This window comes from Rhea pennata, chromosome 5, assembly GCF_028389875.1.
Source record: "Rhea pennata isolate bPtePen1 chromosome 5, bPtePen1.pri, whole genome shotgun sequence".
Classification (NCBI taxonomy): domain Eukaryota; kingdom Metazoa; phylum Chordata; class Aves; order Rheiformes; family Rheidae; genus Rhea; species Rhea pennata.
The window spans coordinates 31728777-31751423 of record NC_084667.1 but is presented as its reverse complement, the minus strand read 5'-3'; the positions used below and the strand labels follow the sequence as shown (position 1 = coordinate 31751423).

General features: G+C 37.6%; 1 long non-coding RNA gene across 1 annotated transcript in view; it reads left to right on the top strand.

The window, feature by feature from the left end:
* The first annotated feature begins 19184 nt into the window (after positions 1-19184).
* Positions 19185-22647, top strand: part of LOC134141710 (uncharacterized) — a 59786-nt gene continuing 56323 nt past the window's right edge. Inside the window, exons 1-2 of the long non-coding RNA XR_009958698.1 lie at positions 19185-19405; positions 20188-20241. This is a non-coding gene — a long non-coding RNA (uncharacterized LOC134141710). The remainder of the gene's footprint in view (positions 19406-20187; positions 20242-22647) is intronic.

The following is a 22647-nucleotide window of genomic DNA, read 5'->3' as shown; positions in this document are numbered from 1 at the left end:
ACAATCTCAAACACACTGAAAGACTCATTCTTATGCAGAATATTCTGAATTGAAAGTTGATTTCATTTCAACCTTCTCTACTGTTGGAAAACCAAGAGAAATGCTGAAACTTAGTTATAAGCCCAATGCAATAGATTTTTTTTAATATCTACACTAACAAATCAAAATTATTTGCTTCTTTCACAAATAAAGAATCCTAATACACAGGCTCTTCTCCGTGGTGCTGCTGAAATATTCACAAAGATGTACAAAAAATTCATTTGTTAATAACCTTGATGTTATCAGTGAGTGTACATATCCTATGGCATTCTGGTCAACCTATATAGCAAAAGTGTCTAGAGGGACAGATGCAGGAATGAGAGTCAGGAACAACTTTCTAATTTCATCTCTGCTATGACAAACCATAGTTAGTTATAATGAGTAAACCATTACATAACTTCAGATCAAATGGATGTGAAAAGCAACATGAGAATGTCATATTAGAAAATGGAAGAAAAGTATTTAGTGTCACCTAGGGCAAAGATTAATGTAATTGAATGCTTGGTTTTGTCTCTCCTTTTTTTGTCAAGATAGTAATTTAAGTGTAGACAACGCTAAATGTAATTAAATTTTCCCCAAATGCATCTAATCTTTATAGCAGCTGCCTCAAGTGTGTTATTTAACAGTACTAGAAATACTATAGCTTAGGTTCAGACTGAGTATCCTTGAAAGTTTTAAGTCAGCTGACAAAGTTAAAATTTCAGAACACTTACACATGTGATACTCCCTTTGACTCTCTTGCTTTAATTTGTTGATTTTGGTAGGTTCCATCTTCTGCTGCAACATTTACATGCCAGTAGCTCAGCAGATTGACTAAATACATCAGAGATACCTGATACTCCTTAGCAAAATTTTTCCTAGTTCAAAGCAACCATAACTGGCAACAATCACAGCAGCAAAGAGAATCCACCCACAGTAAGTACCTGCTAAAGATTCACCTAAGCTACCTTAGTTTATGCAGCAGAAAAGACCCACTCCTCCACAAACCTACGGCCATTCTCTCTGTTGTTTATTCAGGACAGTAGACCAGCTCAAGATCAGAAGGAAGAAAAAAAGTGAAAAAATATTTGAAATAGTATAGAGTTTATATCGCTAGGTGGCACTTCATGATCTTATTTGCATTGTAAGATTTTGCTCTGTGTGCCGAAAGCAGTTACACCAATTCACATTTATTATTAACAAGAAATGCAGGACTACCATTCTACTTAAAATATAGCATTTGACAATCTGCAGTGGAAAAACTGCAGGAAATACTGAATTATTACATTACAAATTTGACATTTTGGTAACAGCAAAACTTTCAGTCAAGACCTTAACAGGAAACAGAAGAATTATTTTGTTAAAAAATACCACCAGATCTAAGTCTCTTATCTGCTCCCAACCACTACACCCCTCCTTGCCTTCTCATCCGTATGTATGGTATATTTGCTGCTTAACTGAATCAAGCTAGAGTAAAACCAGCTGGTCAAACAACACATGATTTATTAATAAAAGTAAAGTGCTTTGCTCCAGAGTAATAATGTGATATTACTTGCTTAACATCTTTTTCTGGACAGACCTGTTCCATGAGCTTCAGGCAAGTCTTATTTTCCCAGACACTCCCTTCTTCCAGTTTGACTGTTCTTAATAACATGAAAATGGCTTCTTAGATCCCATAAGGCTTCAGTTACCATTTTTGATCTAGTTCTATAGAGGTATCTGTAGTTGTGATTTTTTTTTTTCTTTTTTTTTTTTTTTTTGGTTTTAACAGCAAAATACTTGTATCAATCCCAAAGCATGGTAAATGACACAAAAAGAATATGTATATTTTCTGGCTTTTTAATTGCAATTCTTTTTGGTTTTGTTTCTCCAGTGACATCAACAGATGCAAATAATCATGACTTATCCATGTATTAAAAAAGTACATATTTTGAAGAGCAGTTTCTGTTTAGTCTTTAGCAAACCTGAAAAAGCTTCTTCATCTCTAATATTAAAGTAATGGGTTTAATATTAGCATTAATATTTAATCTTCTGTCTTTCATAGCTATACATAGATTAATTTATAGCAGAATTATAACTCACCTTTTCAGGACTCTAAGGAGAGAAGAATATACTTTTCCTCAATGAGTAAAAAGCATTCATTGTTAACAGCAAAAGTTTTACTGTTCAGCAGGAGTAAGTCTAAATTATCATCCCTCCTAAGCCACATGCTCATAATAATTTAGAGCCCAACCCACGGATAAAGATATCACAACCCTGTTTGTTGTAATTACCTAAGTAATAAGATCTTCCAGGAAGTGCACAACAAACTGGTCTGAATGCTCTAAATTTATTTGTCCTCAGCTAGCTTTACGCTATAAACCAGTCTAAGGTTTGCATTTCAAATAAGATGAAGAACAATATCTGCTAGACCTGTTGTGCTTGCCGTCAATATCCCTTGAAAATTCCTTAACCTATTTTCCTTATGTAAAACTATAGCTTACTATGCCAACAGAACATAATATTTAATAGGCATATTCACTAGGCAAGTTAGTCTTCACAGTCATGAAAAGCCTTATTTAAATTCGAATCTTTCACGGGTGCCCTGAACCAGCAGCTATCCAGAGACAAGAACATGAGCATTTAGGCAAATTCTGAGTCAGATGTTTTTCAAGATTGCTCCTAATAACGATGTTGCCAATGTTATCAGTTGTGGAGAGGGGTGTGGTTTGTGCTAGCAACTCTTGAAATCCAGATCTTGCCTTAACATTCAACACTTTGTGTGGCCTTCAGTCTCCTCTCACATTTAGAAGACATAGCTAATAGTTAAATGCCACCACCTACCTTTCTGGGATGAATAAATACGTATTTATAAAACATTTTAAAGCTTTTAAGTATCATACTGCTTTGTACTTAATGGTATAAGGAAACATTAAGTGCCTTGGCAAACCTTCAGAAGTCCTCCATGGTTTTCTCAACTGTAAGATCACTCCTAAGGTGTAATGATGAAGTGTGCTTGATTCCCACTCCCAACATTTCTCACCTTACTCCTCCCTCAGCCATATGCTGCACTCTATGCAGTCACTGCACAGGTCAAAAATTGCTAATTCATCTCTCTAACCTGGCTCAGGAATTTGCAAGACACCATCAAATACAAGAGTTATAAATACATATTTGGACTCTGGTCTTTTAAAAACTGGCATACCTCTCTAATTAGGGTAATCCTCAGCCCTAAATAACTATCTGCAGCTGCTAGGAACAGACAGATTTCAGATGATGACTAGAATGACAGCCTAAGGAACACTACTTACTATAGCATCATTCAGGACTATCCAGCCAGAAATCCTATTGATATGAGGGCTTAAATTTTCATTTCTTTGTTAATATAGACACTACTTACTTTATCTCATTTTCATATGCTTCATTAAAACAGGTGTAAGGGTAAATACTCTACTTATTACCAGTTACATAACAAATAAAAGGAAACAATAACACTATAGAATTTAAGTTTAATCAAAACAGGAATAAATAAAAGATATTTTTCTTTCAAATAGGGAGTTTATTTAGAAACTATAAAGGGTCCATGGCAGAGAGGTGAACAAAACAAACAACCTACCCACACCTGCTAGAAAGAAATGCAGACTTCCCAAAACTGCACAGAGACCTGAAGCTGAACCATCTGGAAGTGGCAGAAGAACTGGGCAAGTTTCTAGCCAACATATTGCTGCGAGCCCCCATACGTAGACATCCTTAGAAAGAACTAGTACAATGCCTCATCACAGAAATGACCTATAAAACTAATGCATGCTGGTATCTTGGTATTACCCTGGCATTACAGAACCACCAGGTTCTGCGCTGCCGATAAGTTAGAGTTGCAAGCAAAAAGGACTACATCGCTTAAACATATATTACTAAATAATTTCAAAAAAAAATATGACAGGAACTGAATGCATTTAAATTTACTGAAATCTGATAGTAAAAATCACAAAGTCAAATATCTGTTTTCAAAAATAGACCCATTAGAGTCTGAGTTCCAAATCTGAGCTGGAAATTAAACAACTTATTTAGAAAGAGAAAAAAGAAAAAAGGGCACCCTTAAAAATATGGCAAATGCTTTGGCTGACACTTTATACTTAAGAAGCACAAATCCACTCAGAGTAACTCCTCCACAGGACCCATGGATATCAAGTTATGGTACCATAACTGAATTTCCTGACTCATGTTTGTACCAAGTCTCATCCTTAAGTATAAAAGCTGACACTGACAGAATGGCATGTGTAAAGTGATTTCTTCAGCTCCTCTCTACAGCAGTTTTATCAGCCATAGAAAGTCCTTTCCTTCTTAAGCTTTTTTATATATAAAAATAGTTCATAAAAACTTTAAAGAGCACTTCATAAATCAATTTTACATTTGCTATCAGATACACAAGTCCTTCATTTAGGTTCTCAGGCATTCAAGAATTGGTCAAGGCTATGTGTTTTATATATTTAAATACATATGTTTAAAATATATAAGCCTTTACCTCTGTTACACACATTAACAAAGGAAATTCTATAACTTCTGATCTTACAAATCTTAAAACCAAAATTGCATTACTATGTTCATTAACATGGATTACAATATTAAGTGGGAAAAAATTATTTTAATTCAGTTGCCATCGAGCCAGTCAAACGTCTAGCTAATTAAAATTTCAAAATACTACAATGAATTAATGCTTTGGATTTAAAGTTCGAATGAGTAAAGCATGATGATTTCATGATTTGTGAGGAAAGTTTCTGAACCAAAATGTGAGCAAGGTCTTAAGATAAATGCAAGGATGAATAGTATACAGAAGTCAGAGTTGGCACTACAGTTCATATTTAGTCATAAAAATTGCAACAACAACAACAAGAAGTTAGGCCTCACAAAATCATGACATTTAAAATAAACAGTAGCGTTTTTTTTCTTTCCTTTCTGATTTGAGCTATTCACTAATCTCAAGGTCACAACTTCAAGCTTTCTCTTATGACGGCCAAAACTTCATCCAAGTGTCATGCTGGTCACTTAATTCCAGTATCTATGCCTGTAAAAAAAGTAGTAAATCTAAAGACTGGGAGAGTCAGTAAATTTAAGATGAGAAATTATACAATGAATGATACTGTGAAAGTAAATTGTTGCTCTTATAAATTCAAAAGGGAGAAATAGTAATAAAAGTAAACACAGAATTTACACATGAATGAACTCTGTCTTCTGTAACAGAAGACAAGACCTTGAAACAAATTGAGAGATTAGGTATATGGGATTAACAAAAAGATTCAAAACTATACTCTGTAAAAATCCTTAGGATTTCAGACTATACTGAAGAAAAAAACAACAACATAAAAAGACCCAGTTTTTAATCCCTGAGAATCAAGAGAAAATTGCTCATGGGTCATAAGAAAAGGCTTGTTAAAAGCAGAGGCTTCTCAGCCTGGCTGAGAACCTAGTGAATCAGGCCAATCCCTAATGTGAAAACCTAATGTTCAGTATCTGTTTGACTTCCTACATTTCAGTAAGTTTTATAACTAGAGATTGTTCTCCTAACCTACTAAGCTGTTATGAAACTAATCTAGCAGAATAAGCATTTACTAATGAATTTATTTTATTAAGCAAATAAGTGCATGTGCATAAATTCCATTATGCTATAGAAGTGTATATGAGCACTGTGAAATGGAGATTTTTGCTTTAACTGTGGTGTGACTTATGCAGGTGCTGTTTTGAATATTAATCTGAAAATATAGCTGTTTCATTAAAGGCTGCCAACGCTAAGATAGGATTACAAGATCTGATGCCTCAGAAAAGTGTATGAGGGCCTGATCTTGACATCTGCCCACAGACTCTATTTCCTTCCCTTCCTCTTTGTGCACAGAGGACTACTTTAAAAATCAGCTGCTTTGTCAACATCAAAGAGCAGATACTAATCCACTGGCTTAGTCTTTAGAACCCATAGAGCCCTTCATCCTAGTGCCTCCACTTTTATGTATCATTGTAGTGTAATCTAGACAGGTGTCCATCAAAATTCATATGACTCAGAAAGGCAGAGAACGGCTACGTCTTTTTGGAACTCTCACCATAAGAACTGTCATGTTGGCTCAGAATAAAAGTCTGCCTGGCCCAGTGCTCTGTCTCCAGTCACGTTGATTGTAACGCATCTGTAGGGTGATCAGTCTCCTAATCTACCTTTCTTTCCCATCACTGAAAAATTTTGTACAGCAATTCATCAATAATTGGAAGCACCACTAGGCTGTTTAACATCACCCACCCTGCATCTGCAAACACAAACATACTTAATTCACACTAATAGGAACTGATAAATTTATGCAGAAGTACTTGATATTAAGCCTCAGTAGCTATTTTGAGGAAAGTATCTGTGGGAAACAGAAAGAAAAGACACACTTCTGCCAGAAACAGCAAATTCAACGTAAGTGAATCTGCCTGGATTAAAATATTCAAACTAGAAACAACAAACAGGTCACTACTAAAAGCACTATATCCTATATTATTCATCTCATCACTGAAAAAAAATATACATTTTATAGCTGTCAGTTTAATGTTTATGTTTATGAACACTGCCCCTTTATATCAATATTTTCCTGAATATTAATGAAAAAATCTTTGCAAAAAGTCATCTTCAGGCTTTTTCTTTTCTTTGAGCAAAAAAATTTTATAGACAAAAGGCAAAAATTCTCTATGGTAAGTTAAATCCTGACCTAAAATGACATGTTATTTGATTTTGCTCCTCCTTTATTCAGAATGTTATATTCTGAATATTCTACCTCCCTGTAGAATCTAGCCAAGAAGTAAGGAAGCTGAATCGGACATTTTGCCACAGCTTATTTCTAAAATCAAAGAATGGTATATTCTGCTATATTGACTACCTATACTTAAAGGATAAACAGAATTTAGTAATTACAAGAAAAAGCATTATACAGGATGGCAACGTTGCAAGAAAAACATAAAATGGTAACTTGACATCCAAAAGAAACATTCTATTTTTTAAAAAAAAATTGCATAGGTGAGAGAAACTTGTAGTATCTCCCAGCTGAAGAAATGTTATTACAGCTGGCAAGAAAAAATGTGACATCCTTTATTCCTGTTTTTCCATTGGGCTTTGGCAGAAATATGAATACCAACAAGACTAGAGACAGATTAGGAGCTCTATTACGCACCCACTGAAACCAGCAGCTGACTTGAGAGGGAACAAGAGGAAGCCCATAAATGAATGTGTGACCAGATACATAGGTCTGTTAGATGACTTGTTCTATGAAAAAGCTGTATTTGCTCATGGAAAAACCTGTTTAACTAGAAATGCATCTTAACAGCATGAGTCACACTGAAGACCCAGTCAAGTGCCTAGCTTTCCTATTTCACTCTCATCTATGCAAGTTCTTACTGTTTCCGGCTTTATGGTTACCCTGAAATAAGCAAGCTTCAGGTAACTATATATCCAGTTTTGAGTACTTTTTGCCCTCTTCTTATATTTTTTACAAAAAAGAGTTCAGCATGCCACATGAATAAAGTCTGCTAGATCCAATGGCAAAAGATAAAAGAGGGAACTTGGAAGTCTATTGTTATATATAGCACCCTTCATGATCAAGCATGCTAGGCGTTCTCAAGTTCTAACCAACCACAAAATCTATCAAGCTGCATCTGCCAACCAATAATTTCAAGGAAATTATTCTCAGTTCCATGCAAATGTAAATTGTAGTAAAATCTAACAGATAAGTACACCTATAAAATAAAACCTAAGTTATTTCATTGAAAATTCAAATGGCTAAAGTGATTGAAGATACAATTACATGCAACATTTTGAAATAAAAGCTTGCAAAACTCCATGCAAAATAGTTCAAAAGTAACAGTGATCTGTTGATTAAATTTTACTCCATATCCTTTCTCTTTTCCTAAATAAAACATTTAAGAAAGCCACATCAGTCAATATAGAATCATGTTAGGCTTAGCTACTGCATTCAGTCTTGTAACATTTCTCCTCTCCAGAAGAGTGCTGAATATGCAGTTGAGTTTCTAGACAAGTGATTTTACCAAATAAGAAAAACTCTTAACTACTATGTGACGCGTTTTGTCAGACCCAAAGACTAGCTCACAGAAAAGCATAAATTACACATACATTTTATAAATGTAGACACTAATGGCAGAGAGATAAGTGGGACTTGAAGAGGAACACACATCAGGTTAATGGAAGAACTTTCTGAACTACTCAATTTCCAAAAAACCAAAATATCAAGTGCAAATTAAATGAACAAGTTTCAGTGTTAAATCATGTCATGAAGCGCAAATCAAACCAAGTTTATTTTTTCCTTGTAAAATATGCAAAATACACAGGACTACACAACAAAATGCATAGCCATAGTTTCATACACAGGGATGCCTGTCTATTTAAACTTGCAAAACTTAAAAAGTACACACATTGGTTGGTAAAAAAGAATAATTGCTCAGTAAAACCAGTTTCTTATATGAATCTCCATACCTATCATATTCCAGTTTAGTCATTTTGGCTTAGAGGTTTGTTAACACATTTCATTCAGAAAGCTTTTGGAATTTTTGCGAATCAGAAACATGCCATTCTCACTATAAACAGAATGCAAGAATTGGACCTCAAAACAGACCCACTCATGAATTAGATATTCTCCCCTTTTTTATACACCTATTTACACCCTAATTTCAGGACGCTATCTGCATATTGGTTTATCAACAGGGTTATGTATAAAGAATCACTTTCGTTCTCTTTTTACTGTGAATTCCCATTACTTTCAGAGCATACAAAATAGGAAATTAACCATTCTAATGAACACACATAGATCAGAAAAGTCTTACTGTTCATGTTTTAAGTAGTTAATTAAAATACTTATCTAAAAACAAATCTAGAGAAATCCTTTCTGATACACAAAACAGTACAAACAAACATTTTCTTCACTAGCACACCAGGTAATGGGGGAGACTCAATTTTAAGCTAGAGAAATGTCTGTGGTTATTAGTAATGTATTAAGTGGAAAAAAAATAGATTGCTTCTTGCAGATACAATGGCAATGAAAGGAAGCTTCTCTTCCCCATACAGCACAACCCCCAAACCAAACACATTCAAAAGTCTTTTTAAAAAGACACCTAAACATGTTTTTGTCTTCAGAGTTTCTGAGAATGATTTAATGGCTAAAAGCCCTTCAATAAATGCATCCCATTTAAGACCTGTACACGTGAAAATTAATGGAAACAGCCTCCAGGCTTTCAGTGTTTATACAGCTACCTCCCTGCTCTACAATTTCATTGCCTCAGTGGAGGTAGCACAGAAGATCTATTTTGGAAGGCTAGATCTACTTCAGTTAAGAAGCATATATGAGTAAGTTCAATTATTTTCTCACTGAGTCGTTCTACTATTCCCTTTCTCCATCCTTGGAAGCATCGTTCAACACTTCCCAAGTAGGTCAGTTGTTCAAAAAGGTAACGTTAAACAACACGCAAATCTTCTTTTGGCAACAAAAGTCATGACATCTTGTAGGTTCTTTAATTTATGAATCCAATTCTACTTGTAAAGCTCCATATTACCTACTTAAAAAACAACCATTTTAGACAAGTTTTTCAGGATAGCGCTACAAATAGCACAGCTCCTCCACAAATCTGCATGTCAGTCATTATGGGTCAGGTAGCACAGCAGCAAAAGATCGGCTAACTATTTTGCTCCAAGCATTCACAGAATGTTTAACATCATCAGAGCAGAAATTTCTCTTCCATTTTAGTACAGATTCAAAATCAAAACACTGTGCAATAGCTGACATTCTTTGCAAAGAGAGATGCCACATGATCTGAAATTAAAGTGTTCTTCGGTTTTACTAAGACAAGTGTTTTGAAAATCAAATTTACAAAGGCAAAGAGCAATGACTAAAAAGTATTTGACAAAGTCCACACTAAAATCTGTACTACTGTGTTACTTCCAGTCCTATCAAAAATTCTTAAGATTGAAACAATTTGAAAAATTGCAGTTGTTAATGCAAATGCTACAGTATAACTGTACATGAAGCAATACATTGTTACAAAGTTAGTCAAATTTTACTGGCTCTGAAGTAAATGGATTAAAAAACTTTGTATTGACAAAGATAAATGAAACAAAATTCTTATATTACTTTAAAGGGCCTGAATGTCATTAGAGCATGGCCAGAAGTCTTCAAGTATAGAGCTACAGTCCCAAACAGTAATGATACCTGAGGGAATACTTAGCGTCAGGCTCTCATGCAGCCTGTCTGACTTTAGAGTGCTTAATGTCAAAATTCAGAGCAGCTTTTCAGAACTGTATGAAAGGTTTACTACTCATTCTTAGTCCTATTGCAAATAAACGCATGGATTTTCTTGAGGTGATAACTTAATCACATATTTTATTGCTTAATTACAATGCCTCTATAGGGACCTATTCAGTAAAAAGACCACAAAATTAAATGATTTTATGTTAATGGGCTTGCAACACTCTTAACAGCTATCAACTGTTTATGACAAACTTTTCACAAGCTTCTCATGTCTGTGGCCAAGGGATAGTGCACAAAAATCAAAAACAGCATAAAAGAAGATTGAACAACTATTCAAATGGATGGAATTAACTAAGTGTTCCTTCTATTACGGAACACAAAAGGAAATCAAAGTTCACTGTCAGTTTCTTCAGATTCAGTTTATTTCATTTTGCAGAAACTGGTTCAAAGTCTGCTCTCATATCAGTGATCATGACAACTTTAGTTTGAGAACTACCTTTAGACTAAATTTGTATGTAAAATTTGTTTTGCCACTATATTTAAGAAAAATTTAGTTGACTGCGCGTTCTTGTGCCTTCAAAAAGGCTAAGTAGAGATATTGACGAGAGTTTTAATTCTGAAAAAAAATATAACCAGTTTTTTGCCACGTGAAGAAAATGAGGCTATGTTAACAAACACTAAACTGCTCTGTCATGATGAAGTTTTCTCTAGTAGTCCTTACTGATAACTGACAGTTTAATTCCCTGACAGAAACAGTACAGTCTACCTGTTAGTTAACAAAAGCAAATGAAAACTATTTGCTATGGAAATTATATTGACACGCAGCCTACCTAGCATCACAGTTTCATCAGTCTTAACTCATGTGGAATCTCTGCATCTGAGAGCTCAAATCAAAGTTTTCAAAGGAAGTGAGCCGGTGTTGTTCCGTTATTCTCTACTAGCCCTCAGATACTGCAAACCTCTGATTAAATCAAAGGTTAACAATGAGTGGTGAATCCAAACCAGGTTCTAGAGCATGAATTCCCTCTTGTGTCAAAAAAAATGTTCATTTTTTTTGTGAATTTTGTGAAGCTCTTCTCCCCCTATGTTAAATAAATTCAATCTTACTTTTACAATATTTCCTTTTGCAAGTAGCTCGTTCTTATGCGAAGTGAGCACAAGCTGGGCTTCACAATCCACAAAGCAAACTGAAGGCGCTACCCAATTTCTTAATTAGAGAGTACAAACAAAGCAAAACAGATTATTACCACAATTTCTGCAACAGTTTCCTAATCTTTAGCCAAGCTTACAACTATTAGGAAATGTAACATGCTCTGGACAAAGTACAGGTGAGTAACTGCTGTAGACTATTAAATACTTTTCAAAACACACTACCAGATGTTCTGCAATGCAGCCCAGAACAGATTTCTCCCTTGCACAATAGCTTGTTACAACAACTGTCCTTTCTTCTAGTAACAAAAGGTTCTGTTACCATTTTCCCTTTGTACATCTGAAGTCTGGCAGATCAGACTATAAATTGTTCTTTACTGTTTCATGTAAGATTACTACTTTGGATACATTCAGCTTCCTATATTGAAGAAAATTTTAATTCCTCATTCATCATCAATTGTCAAATTTAATGTCAAATTATTATGTCTTACAAAAAATATTTATAAACACCCCACCACCCACTTCGTCCCTCCTCCTCCCCCTCCAAAAAGCATAATCAGATTTCATAGCACTTTGCAAACATAACATTTGCATGTTATAACATTTATCTTACACTCATGTCTGAGTAACTGGGTTAAAGCTCTTCCTACATTACCTACAGTTTCACTGTTTCTGCAGTTGTCAATTCATGTTTGGACAGATTTCAGGATCCAATGATTTACTTTAACATCTTTTCTGATAGCCTATGGGGTAATCATAAATCTGCTCTTGGAATTGTTTAGGGAGTGATGGTAAGATCAGCCATCTTACCATCATAAAAGATGAGCCATTTTTATGCAATTTTTCATTTACACCCTCACCACAAAGCACCTACAAAGGTTTCAATCATAACTAAACCAAAGCCCAAATTTTAATTTTGCATCTGAGGTCAGGTATAAAAGCCTGATAAAGAGGATTTCCTGCATGAACAAAAGGAATAGAATTAACATTAAATTTCAGTTAAGATCTCATATTAACTGTACTGTAAAAACATCCCTTTATACCTAATGAGAATCACCACCCGAAACACATGAAAGTTGTTAAAGCTGGTTACTGATAGTATAGCTTATCACGGACTGAAATGTCACCAAGGCCCTGAATATATACTACAACAATGATTTAAAGCAAATTTCATTATGAACTCTGGAGTGATATTACATTTGAAATAAAAGGATGGAAAAGTCTGATGAAACAAATCTTAATACGTTTCCCATCTAGTGAAAAGCAGAAATCTTATCTTCCCAGAATGCTTAGTGCTGGTTCCTTTTCTGTTTAAGGTATCAGATTTACCTCGCCAAGGTCTTTGCTAGAGAAAGTTTTAAAATACTTTAGTTTGGAAACTGATTGGATTACCTACATTAGTTTATGATCATCACAGAATCTAAACTATAAATCTTACTGAAAAATCATTAAAACAAGATGTTCTGATTATGTATTATTAAAGAAGATACTACTATCTACACTGTAGTGGAATAAAACTATGATTCACTGTTTTTCAAGGATGCTTGGGCAAAGATCTTCCCCTGTCAGTCTAAGACTTCTGAGATAGAAATCTGTGCAAATGGGAAACAAAACTGTATTTTCATATGAACTGTACAGACATAAAAAGGCATCTGCAACTAAATTATCTTTCAATTTGGAGACCAACTAGATTTGTTTTCAGAAGGGGATAAAGTAAAACACCAGTGCCAATACTGTCAGTGCTTGAAATCCAGACTGAAATTCAGCAGTTTAGATTTATCTGTAGTAATTACTCTAAATGGCATACAACCTGCTGATCTTAAGAGTATGAAGACAGAGTTAGCAAGTGAATCATTCTCTATGAATATTCAAATACCCTACATCACTGCTTTGATGAAAACAAGACTCATATTCAGCATTTAAGGTTACAGATAAGCAGCTACTTGAAACAGAGACAGGCTTTGGACCTGTCTTCCTCTTGCCATACAGTATGTCTTGACTTTAAGCCCTCAAACTTATTTTCCCCTCCAGCCTAAATCTAGATTTTGCAGGAAAAAAGTCTGGCCTGCTAGTTTCCAAGCTTTCTCCAAGTTCACATCTGATTACGACAACCATCATCAACTTAGTGTTATATTCCTGGGTGATCTGCAGAAGACCTCTCAAACAATCAACAATTCGTGCTCTGTCATTGCAACTTTCTCAAAGTCAGATTCATTGTTACCATTCCAGGTGTGTTATCCATCACATTCGATATGGTGACCATCAGGCTTTCACATTTTTTTCCCCTCTATAAACTAGGAAGTGCTCTATCTTCCCCTGTATTCAATCCTCTACCTCGATCTTCAGTTACTTTAAGTTTTTCCTGGCTGATTTATCTAAATAGATAAATCTTATATATCACTTTATATAAATGACTACATATAATCATGTTCATATGCATCTATGCACACACATATAAAACATATCATACATACAGAACTGAGAAAAACAGTTGTTTCTTATTAATAGGCTTTCCATTTGTCTTCTTTCAGAAAAATTTAATAATGATGCAAGGGTGTTTGCCTAGCTCCTTTTCACTTTTATAGAGAAACTAAAACAATCCTAGAGTAATTATTTCTCAAAAGAAGTCATAGGGCACCCCATTAGGTTGTTGATCATCTGGCTGATAACTGATTTTCTCTGATTCTGATAGATTATCATATGGACAAAAGGCATGATAAGACTAATTTTTGATAGAATCTTCATTATGTTTTGTACAATTTGAAATACTAGTATTTAAAGCTTTAGAAAAATATGTATTCATACACTATACATCTGTGCCACTTCCATTTTTCCACACAAACATCAAGGAGTATGTCAGAGTGGTTTTTTAGAGGATGCACTGATTTTCACTTTGCTGGCAGTAGGGAAAAAAAACTGCAAGAAAGTAATCAAGAAAAAAAAACAACAGAAAAATATCTAGAATATTAGCAACTATTTTCAAAATTTAACCTGTTACTGCTGTAAACTTCCACTGTGATTCCTTCTATGAACAGAAACTTTTCTCCATGCCTTTCATTTAAGATATCTTATTACTTTACAACTATCATGGCAGGAAACAGATCTAGGTTCAGTACATTTAAGGTCCTGTTTAGAAAATAATTAAACTGATTCACACTCCCAGCAAGAAATCTATGACAAATTTCAGAGTAGGAGACCACTGGGTTCTTCAAAATGATTTTTTTGTCAATGGTAAGAATGGCAAGCTCTTCAAGATTATGCTGAAAGATGTATCTTAAATAATTGAAACTGTTATATTTTGATGAATTCTGGAAGCCAAATAGAAAAACTGTATGCTAGTATTGTTTGCACATTTGAAGATCATATGAGAGCATTTTCCCCTTCTAACTAGCATGAAAATATACAGCTCTTCACCCTCAGCAGCTTTGAGTCACATATCTTCCACAAATAATAGTAAGCTACACAAAATCCATAACAACCTTGCCTTATAGAGGATCAAATTAAGAGTTTAAAATCCAGGTCATATAGTCCTTTAAACCACTGCATTGTAAGTTGGCAGATGCTTAGTATAAAACATAAAATCCACAAATTGACCTAGAATGGCAACAATGACATTAGTATTTACTCTTTATGTTGCTTCTAGAAAGGAATTATCTTTGCAATTAAAGTCCTTGGTTATCATAATTCTGTACATTAATGAATTGCCAAGTGAGAAGAAAGCACCATCAACAAATGGTTTTATATCAAATAAATAAATCACACAGAGATGCAGGAAACAAAAGAAAAATAACTGTAACTTTTACAAGGTCACAAGAGATTTTAAATAAAAACATCAAGGTAAAACACATATACAAAGGCATCTAGTTAAAAAAATGCCTTTATTTTGTTGCTTAATGTGTATCTACTTAAAATAAAAAGAACTAGAAAATATTATACGTCTAAAAAGGAAATAAAGAAATCAAGCTGTCACAGTTTATCAAAGACATCACCTCAAAGCTGATGCTGAGACAACGTTAAAGAATAGACTGTCCAAGGTGGAGGTAGAAGGGAAGTCTCAGTTTCTTCAGCTGTTTAAAGTAACAGGTGAGTTGACAGAATGGAAAAAGACAAGGGCTAACTGCAGAAAGTTTACAGAACAAACAAACAAAAAGGGCCTAAACTTGGAGATTTTTAATGATTAAGTTACTGTACCTAAATGATTTCATGCCCATCTACTAAGCCATGGCAACTGATCAACTATAAACCCTCTATTATCAGCAGCTGCTAACTAAGCATTAAATTACAATAATTTCAAGATTGTATTTTAAGACGTTGAATCCAATCAACTCTGAGCAGTAAGTGACAAAGGAAGATTTTAACCATCTCCAAAGATGTGAATGGTACAACTTCACTACCAGAATGCCTCCCAAAGTGATTTTGAAGGTTATTTGTGTAAATAACTTTGTTCTGGGGAAGTCTTTGCTATCTAGCAAAGCCCAACTGGCAGTCTACATTAACTGTGTGAGCATAATCCTTTGTTAAGCTTACAAGATAGAAGTCCTCATTTGTTTGAGTTGAAAGATAATTTAAAAATGTATTTTCCTTCCTTAATCATAGGGAAAGTAAACTAAGTTTCTGAACTGTCTCATTGAACTGTCTCTCTGACTAGTATAACAGGAGTGAGAGGAGTGTTTAGGGATGAGTGCGCTACAGTCAGCTTTTTGGGGGAAGGCAAAGAAAGGGAAGGAGGCAAATTGGGAACAGTTTAGGTAAGTGAGGGCTAGATGCAGAACTGCACAAGGGAAGAAAAGGACACTACTCTTTCTTCTTTTACATTTTCCCATCTTTTGCACTCATAGCACATTCTCCCTCTTCCTTGTCCTTTGTTTGCTGACTTTGAGTGCTCAGGAAATGTGATTCTTAAAGACTTTGCTCATTGTTTTCCATCTCTTCCCTTTCCACTCTCCATGGTGTGGAATCCACAGATTCTACCACATTAAACCTCACTATTACTGTCTTAGAGCTTGCACAGAGGGCCCTGAATGAGACAGAGACTCAATGTAGCAGAAGCATGACAGAGGAAAGGATGTAAAGAGAGCAGAAACCGCTATCTCTTGCCCGGATTCAGTTTCTCCTTGAACATACACATGGGATATGGAAGAGAACACACCCCTCTCCTCCCCTCCATAGGGAGGAGGAGAATTGAGTCAAGAAGCCAGAAAGCATTTCTCTAGCTTACCTCTACCCCCATGTACTCTCTATCACTTCACTTTGTTTATAAAGTTACACACAATCTGATCACTTTTCCACCCAGTTGGTCTCATATTAACAAAGATGAAGCAAGGTCGGATACAGTAGCAGTGAGAGGAGGCTAGCGCTCATTATCCTGTCTCAGCATAGTCCTTCCCTGCCTCTTTCCCATCCTCTCCCCTTCTACGTAGTCCTAACATGGATGTGGTACCTGAAATGAAATAAAGGTGGTAGCAGCAGCACTTTCTGCCAGCATTCCTCAACCTACTGGGTTTCTCGCCAGGGACAGGAGCTAAAAGCAGCAAGGGAATATGGAATCAAGAAACAAGGCTCCCAGACCAATTCCTACCATTCTTCAGCCGTACAGGAGATTAATCAGTTTCTGCCCCCTCCCTTTAATTTGGTGCTTCCTATAGGGCAGACTCCCAGATGTAGGACAGATAATCTGCTAGAACTTTTGCCCTGATACTTGCATATTACCTAGGGTAGGTAAATAAAGCATTTAAGTTTTGAAAAGTGATGCTAACATTAACCCAAAGCAGTTAGAGACACACCATATGAATCTACAACAGATATAAACATGAGCTGTTACAGTGGAAAGATTTGGGCTGAGGCTATACCTCAGCTTAAGTCTTGATACTAGGAACTTGAAATCAATTCTATTTCTCTCACGTTCTGGTGCCAAACTACACTTGCTCATGAGATAAGTCCACAGATCCTTTGAGCTCTTCCTCTGCCCACACTGTATTGCTTTTAGTTTCAAGTGGCCCTTACAATTGCTGTAATTGCTTGGGACAATAGGCAAGCAAAGGGTAAATTCTTATCACTTTCAAACAAGTCATGTTTGTTCAGGTTTGTCCCAATTTGTCCTTTCCCTCTCCTAGTAGGGTGAGCTCTACTCCAAGCAATCGTCCATTAAGAAGGTACAAGGAAGTGTAATGATTTATTGGTTTTGGCCAAGTTCATATGGCAGATCAAAAACGTATGGAAACATGCAAAGAGAGGTAGGACAGCGAAGCAAGCTGAATCTCAGCTTTCCAGGTTTATTGGTTTACTTTACTTATGTTCCTGCATATGATTTTGAAGTTTTAGAGCTAAGCTCTTCATGTAGCCACACACCTATTTGCATCCTGCTGCTTCCTAGTAAAAAACAAAGAAACAAAAACCGAACCATTGATTACACTCAGATCCATAGTCACTGACCCAACAAATTAATACTTCAACATCTTATACTGCACCATGTAAAACTGAACAAGCTACTCACACCCAAGTATATGACCACTTATCCCTCTTGCAATTTTAAGGAGGCAGTGTTTTCATCATAATACTGTGATAACATGAGTACTGAACTACAAAACTAGAGATGACATCTCCTCACACTACCTCATCTAATTCTGTACTACTAAAATAACTCATAATAAGCAGTTAGCATTCCAGACATTATTTTCTGAATATTATTTTCTGAATATTCCTTTAAACTATCTTATTTTCCTCACATACTTCTTTTCCAAATTATTTTTTTTTATTTTTTTTTCACTTCCAAGTACTTCAAGCCTAATAGTGATGTAACATGCAGAACGGGGGAAAAAACCCAACCTCCTCACTTCTACTTAACAGAACCTGGCTGTAAGAGGATGTCCTTGCTGACAGCATACTCTCTGAATCAACTGGATTATGTCAATAAAATAGCTTATTTGTTGAACTGCTAGCTGAACTCAAGTTTCAGCTCTTTGCTCTCTCTGCGAGAATAAATACTTAGCCTACAGGAGCCGCGTCTATTTAAAATCCTTCTCAGCAGGACGGAGCCCTTAACTCTCAGCAGCAATAGAAAACAGAAGAGAAGCAACAGGCGCTGCTTTCAGTCACACCTCCGGCAGGATTCCGTCGCCGTTCAGGAAACGGCCGAAGCGCCCCGCGCTGATCTGCCGCCTGCCCGACGGTGCCCGCGCCCAAACCGCCGCAGCGCCCAAACCGCCGCAGCGCCCTCGCGGCGCCGCAGCCCCCCGCCGCCTCACCGCGCAGCCCGCGCCCCCGCAGAGCCGCAAACGCTCCCCGCTAAGGCGCGGCCCTTCCGCCAAACACCCTCGCGCAGCGCCCGCCGCCGCCTCGGGGCCCGCGGTGACCGACCTGCGCGGCGGCTGCGGCGCCGGCGCCGGGACCCCGCTCCGCCGGGAGCCTCCTCCGCTCCTCGCGGCTCCCGCGGCGCCACGCAGCGGCCGGCGCGCGCCCCAGCTCGCCTCACGCGCGCGAGGGGCGCGACGCGCCCGCCGCCCGCCGCCCCCGCGCCATTGGCTGCCGCCCCCGCGTGACGGGAGCGGCGGGCGGAGGAGGGCGCGCGCTGCTGCGCCGCGGCCCCCGCGCGCCGGCAGGTGCGAAAGGGCGGCGCGCGGCGGCCGTTACCGCGGCCTCGGCCGGCGGCGCCTCGCGCCCTGGGGCGGCCCGTCCCCGTCCCCGTCCCCGTCCCCTGCGCGCGCGGGAGCAGCCTGGCCCGTGGGGGGGAAAGAAAAAAAAAAAAAAAAAGAAAAAAAAGAAAGAAAAACACAACAGAACCCAGGGCTGGCAGTCAGGACTCTCGTATCGGTGTAACCCGGTATGCGTGAGCAGCCGTAGCGGGATCAAAAGGGTTAAGGCACCAGCACCGCCACCAGCACCTCTCACTACTCTCTTACCAGTGTAAAATCGACACTGTGCCTAGCCTCCTGGCTAGGGAGGGTGGCCCGGTCACTGGCATCCAGAGGCAAAGCCTGTTTCCGATGGTTCTGGTGAGTCCTGGCTGGTGCCTCACGGCTTCGTTCGCCTTGCTGTGCCTCGGTTTCTGCAGCTGCTGGGAGCTGCTGAGGTCGGGTGGGCTGGGTGCCCTCTGCTCTGGGCCTGGGTAGGCCTCTGCGCCGCAGGAGCCGCTCTAGTCAGCTCGTTGCTGAGGTGGGAGCTGGGTTTTGTTGGGAGCTCTGCTGTGAATTGCAGTGTCAGGGAAAGTTTTGGGATAGCTTGCCACTCAAATTTTTGAATTTTGTTTCTTGCATAGTTATTGGTGCTAATTGAATAATTGATTAAAATTGCATATTTTTAAAAGCATGTTTTGGGGGCATATTCTTGCATACCAGGGATTTTCTAGGTTAACAAAATCTGGTGTTTTAAACTGAGAAAAATAAAGCTCTCTTTTTCTAAAGATTAAAAAACGACATTTTGATACTTAAAGCATTACTGATCTATTTAAATTGTATTAGTAAAAAGAAAGAGTAGGCCATTTGTACTGCTATCAGTGTTTTCTTATGTCATACATGTTTTTTGACTCTTATTCTGAAAAGATTCTATACTAATATGTTTGTGACTGCAAAAATCTCCAGTACAGAAGAGCTCCAAGAAGAAAAATGCATAAAAGAAAGGCATTCAAAAAGTGTAGGTTCTACTTCTGTCAGTTGAGATTTCTAGGTGTATAGAAGGTGCTGTAAGGTTTACTCTTTGAGAGTTTACTCATCACTTTGGGTGCTTTGCTGATCCAAAGCCTAATAACAGTTTCTGTTGTCTTGTTCTTTTTGCCCAGATACGTCATCCTGCATGTGTACTACTGACACAGCTCTTTCACAGCATGCATGTGGTGAGCATTTTTGATTAAGTCATTTTTCTAGGGAGTTGACTAAATAACAGTGAGCATTTTGCAGAAAGTGAGATAAAGAGTTTCAAGTACTTGTAATGCAGACAGTATATTTAAAATGTATACTTTTTACTCTTTGTAGAATGGTGATATTTCAGCCACTGCTGTTGTATGTCTTCCCTCTGTGATGATGTTGATTTCCGTCTAGTCTAAGAATATTTAATATGCATGATGCGTTAATATAATTCTATAACTTATCATAATTGTGCTCAGTTTTTAGGTTTCCTTTTGGCTAGTGTAAACTTCTGGTGAATTTGGAGTGCTGAAACATTTGAAAAATTTAGATAATTTGTTTTCCTGTTACTATCTCATATACTCTGCCTTTGTGAAGTCGCATAGGATTTTAATTTTCTCTTAGGCTTGTGCGTAAAACCAAGACCATGAATCACGTACCAGATGCTCCAGATAAAGATTTGGACCTCTTTTGTAGAGCAAAGATGCTCAAGATGGGAGAGGAAGATAATGGGAAGTGAGGTAGAACATCTCTGAACTTGCTGAAGAATAATTAAAACTGGCAAGAATTGAGAGGCTGATTATTAATTTGGCTTGCTTTTGATTTTTTTTTTCTTGTCCCTCCTCTTAACTTTGAAGTAGCCATGTTAAGCAGGTCACATGGAGCTGTAATGGCTGATAACATTTGAATCTTTTATAATATTGATTTTAAAAAGTATTACAATAGTCCTGACTGTTGCAGTATTGATAAACCTTTTGAAGAAGGGCCAGTAGAATTTGGAGCAGTCTGGATAAAGCTGAGAGACTTTTATAGCATTGGCCTGTTTTCTCCTTCCTTTCCCCGTGTAGCCTCACTGGTTGTCTAGAATGTGTGTCTGGGTGACTGCCTGCGTGATGAAAACTGCATCCAAGATTTTGTTTATTCTGTTGTGGACGTGAGGCTTATAGAATCATAGAATCAGTAAGGTTGGAAGGGACCTCTGGAGATCATCTAGTCCAACCTCCCTGCTCAGCAGGGTCACCTAGAGTGTGTTAGACAGGGTTGCATCCAGGCGGGCTTTGAGTATCTCCAGAGAAGGAGACTCCACAACCTCTTTGGGCAACCTGTGCCAGGGCTCTGTCACTCTCACAGTGAAGAAGTTCCCCCTCACGTTACCTCCTCCCTCCCTCATTTCTCTATATGAATTTTCAAGACCCCTGCTGCCATGTACATGGGAGCTCTGCTGTTGTCCACTCCACCATTTTGTTGGGAAAAGCCCTGTAGCCAGTGCATGGGAAGGCAAGTGTGGCCTTGCCCTAATGCTGTGAAGGGAAAGGGCCTGGAACAGAGAGGCTGTGCAATTAGTGCCACTCCCTTGGGAAACAATCAAAAGCAGAAGCATGAGTGGGTGGAGAGGGGAGCTGAGCAGCACAGGGCAAGTGTAGAATACAAACCAGTGTCCTGTCATTACAGCAGTATTCACATCTAATCGTTTTGCTCCTCTGTTTCTCTGTTGTTTATTATACGGAGTGCTGATACTATTGTACTACCAGAGAGCAGAGAGAATTCTAATATGGGGTTAAATTTAGCCTGTTGATCCTCTCTATATTAAATCATGTTTAACATCATTTTCATGGAAATGGTTTAATTCTGTTTCTGTCTTCCTTAATGAAGACAGTTTCAGAAGCACTCACTCTATCAGCTCTCCTGGTCTCTTGGCTAATTACCATTCTAGAACTCTCCCTGCATTCATGAAGAGCGATTTGTTTCTTTTCTGCAGAAGTGGAGACATCACTGTCACAAAGACAGCATTGTGTTAAGACTTTGCCTCCCTTATATAACAATGACCTTATTCAGGGAGAGCAGAACCTTCCTTCCTTAGAAAAGAATTATGAAGAAAACAAGTTAGGAACCCCAAAAGAGAACGCTCTGTTAGGCTCTGCTTTACTGACTATTTTCATTTCTTCTGTCTCTGAAATCAATGGGAAGTTGTCTGTGACCTCCCAGCTGCTGCTTTATAACTGTTTATCTCAACAAGATAAAACTACTAGAATATATTTTTATTTTGTCAAAAATTACTGAGCAGAACTGGCTGACTTTCTCTTCCTCCGTGTCACAGTAACATTACAGGTCATGTTGATAATGCTGAGAAGCCCTGCATTTTAGTTCAGGCCATGTTCCTGATCCTGCAAATATCTGTGAATGTGCTTAGATTTATGCATGTGACTGGTTCTTTCAAAGTCTGGTTGTTCTTTTATCAGGTACTACAGAAAGGTGGCAAAACTGTTTATAGTCACTGAAGGGTAAGGACCAAAACAGACAGTTAGATCAAATGACTGTGCTCCCTAGACTGCCAATGAGCGCAGCTTTGTTAGGACACCTGTAATTTCTAGACCAGGCCATAATACATTCAGTAT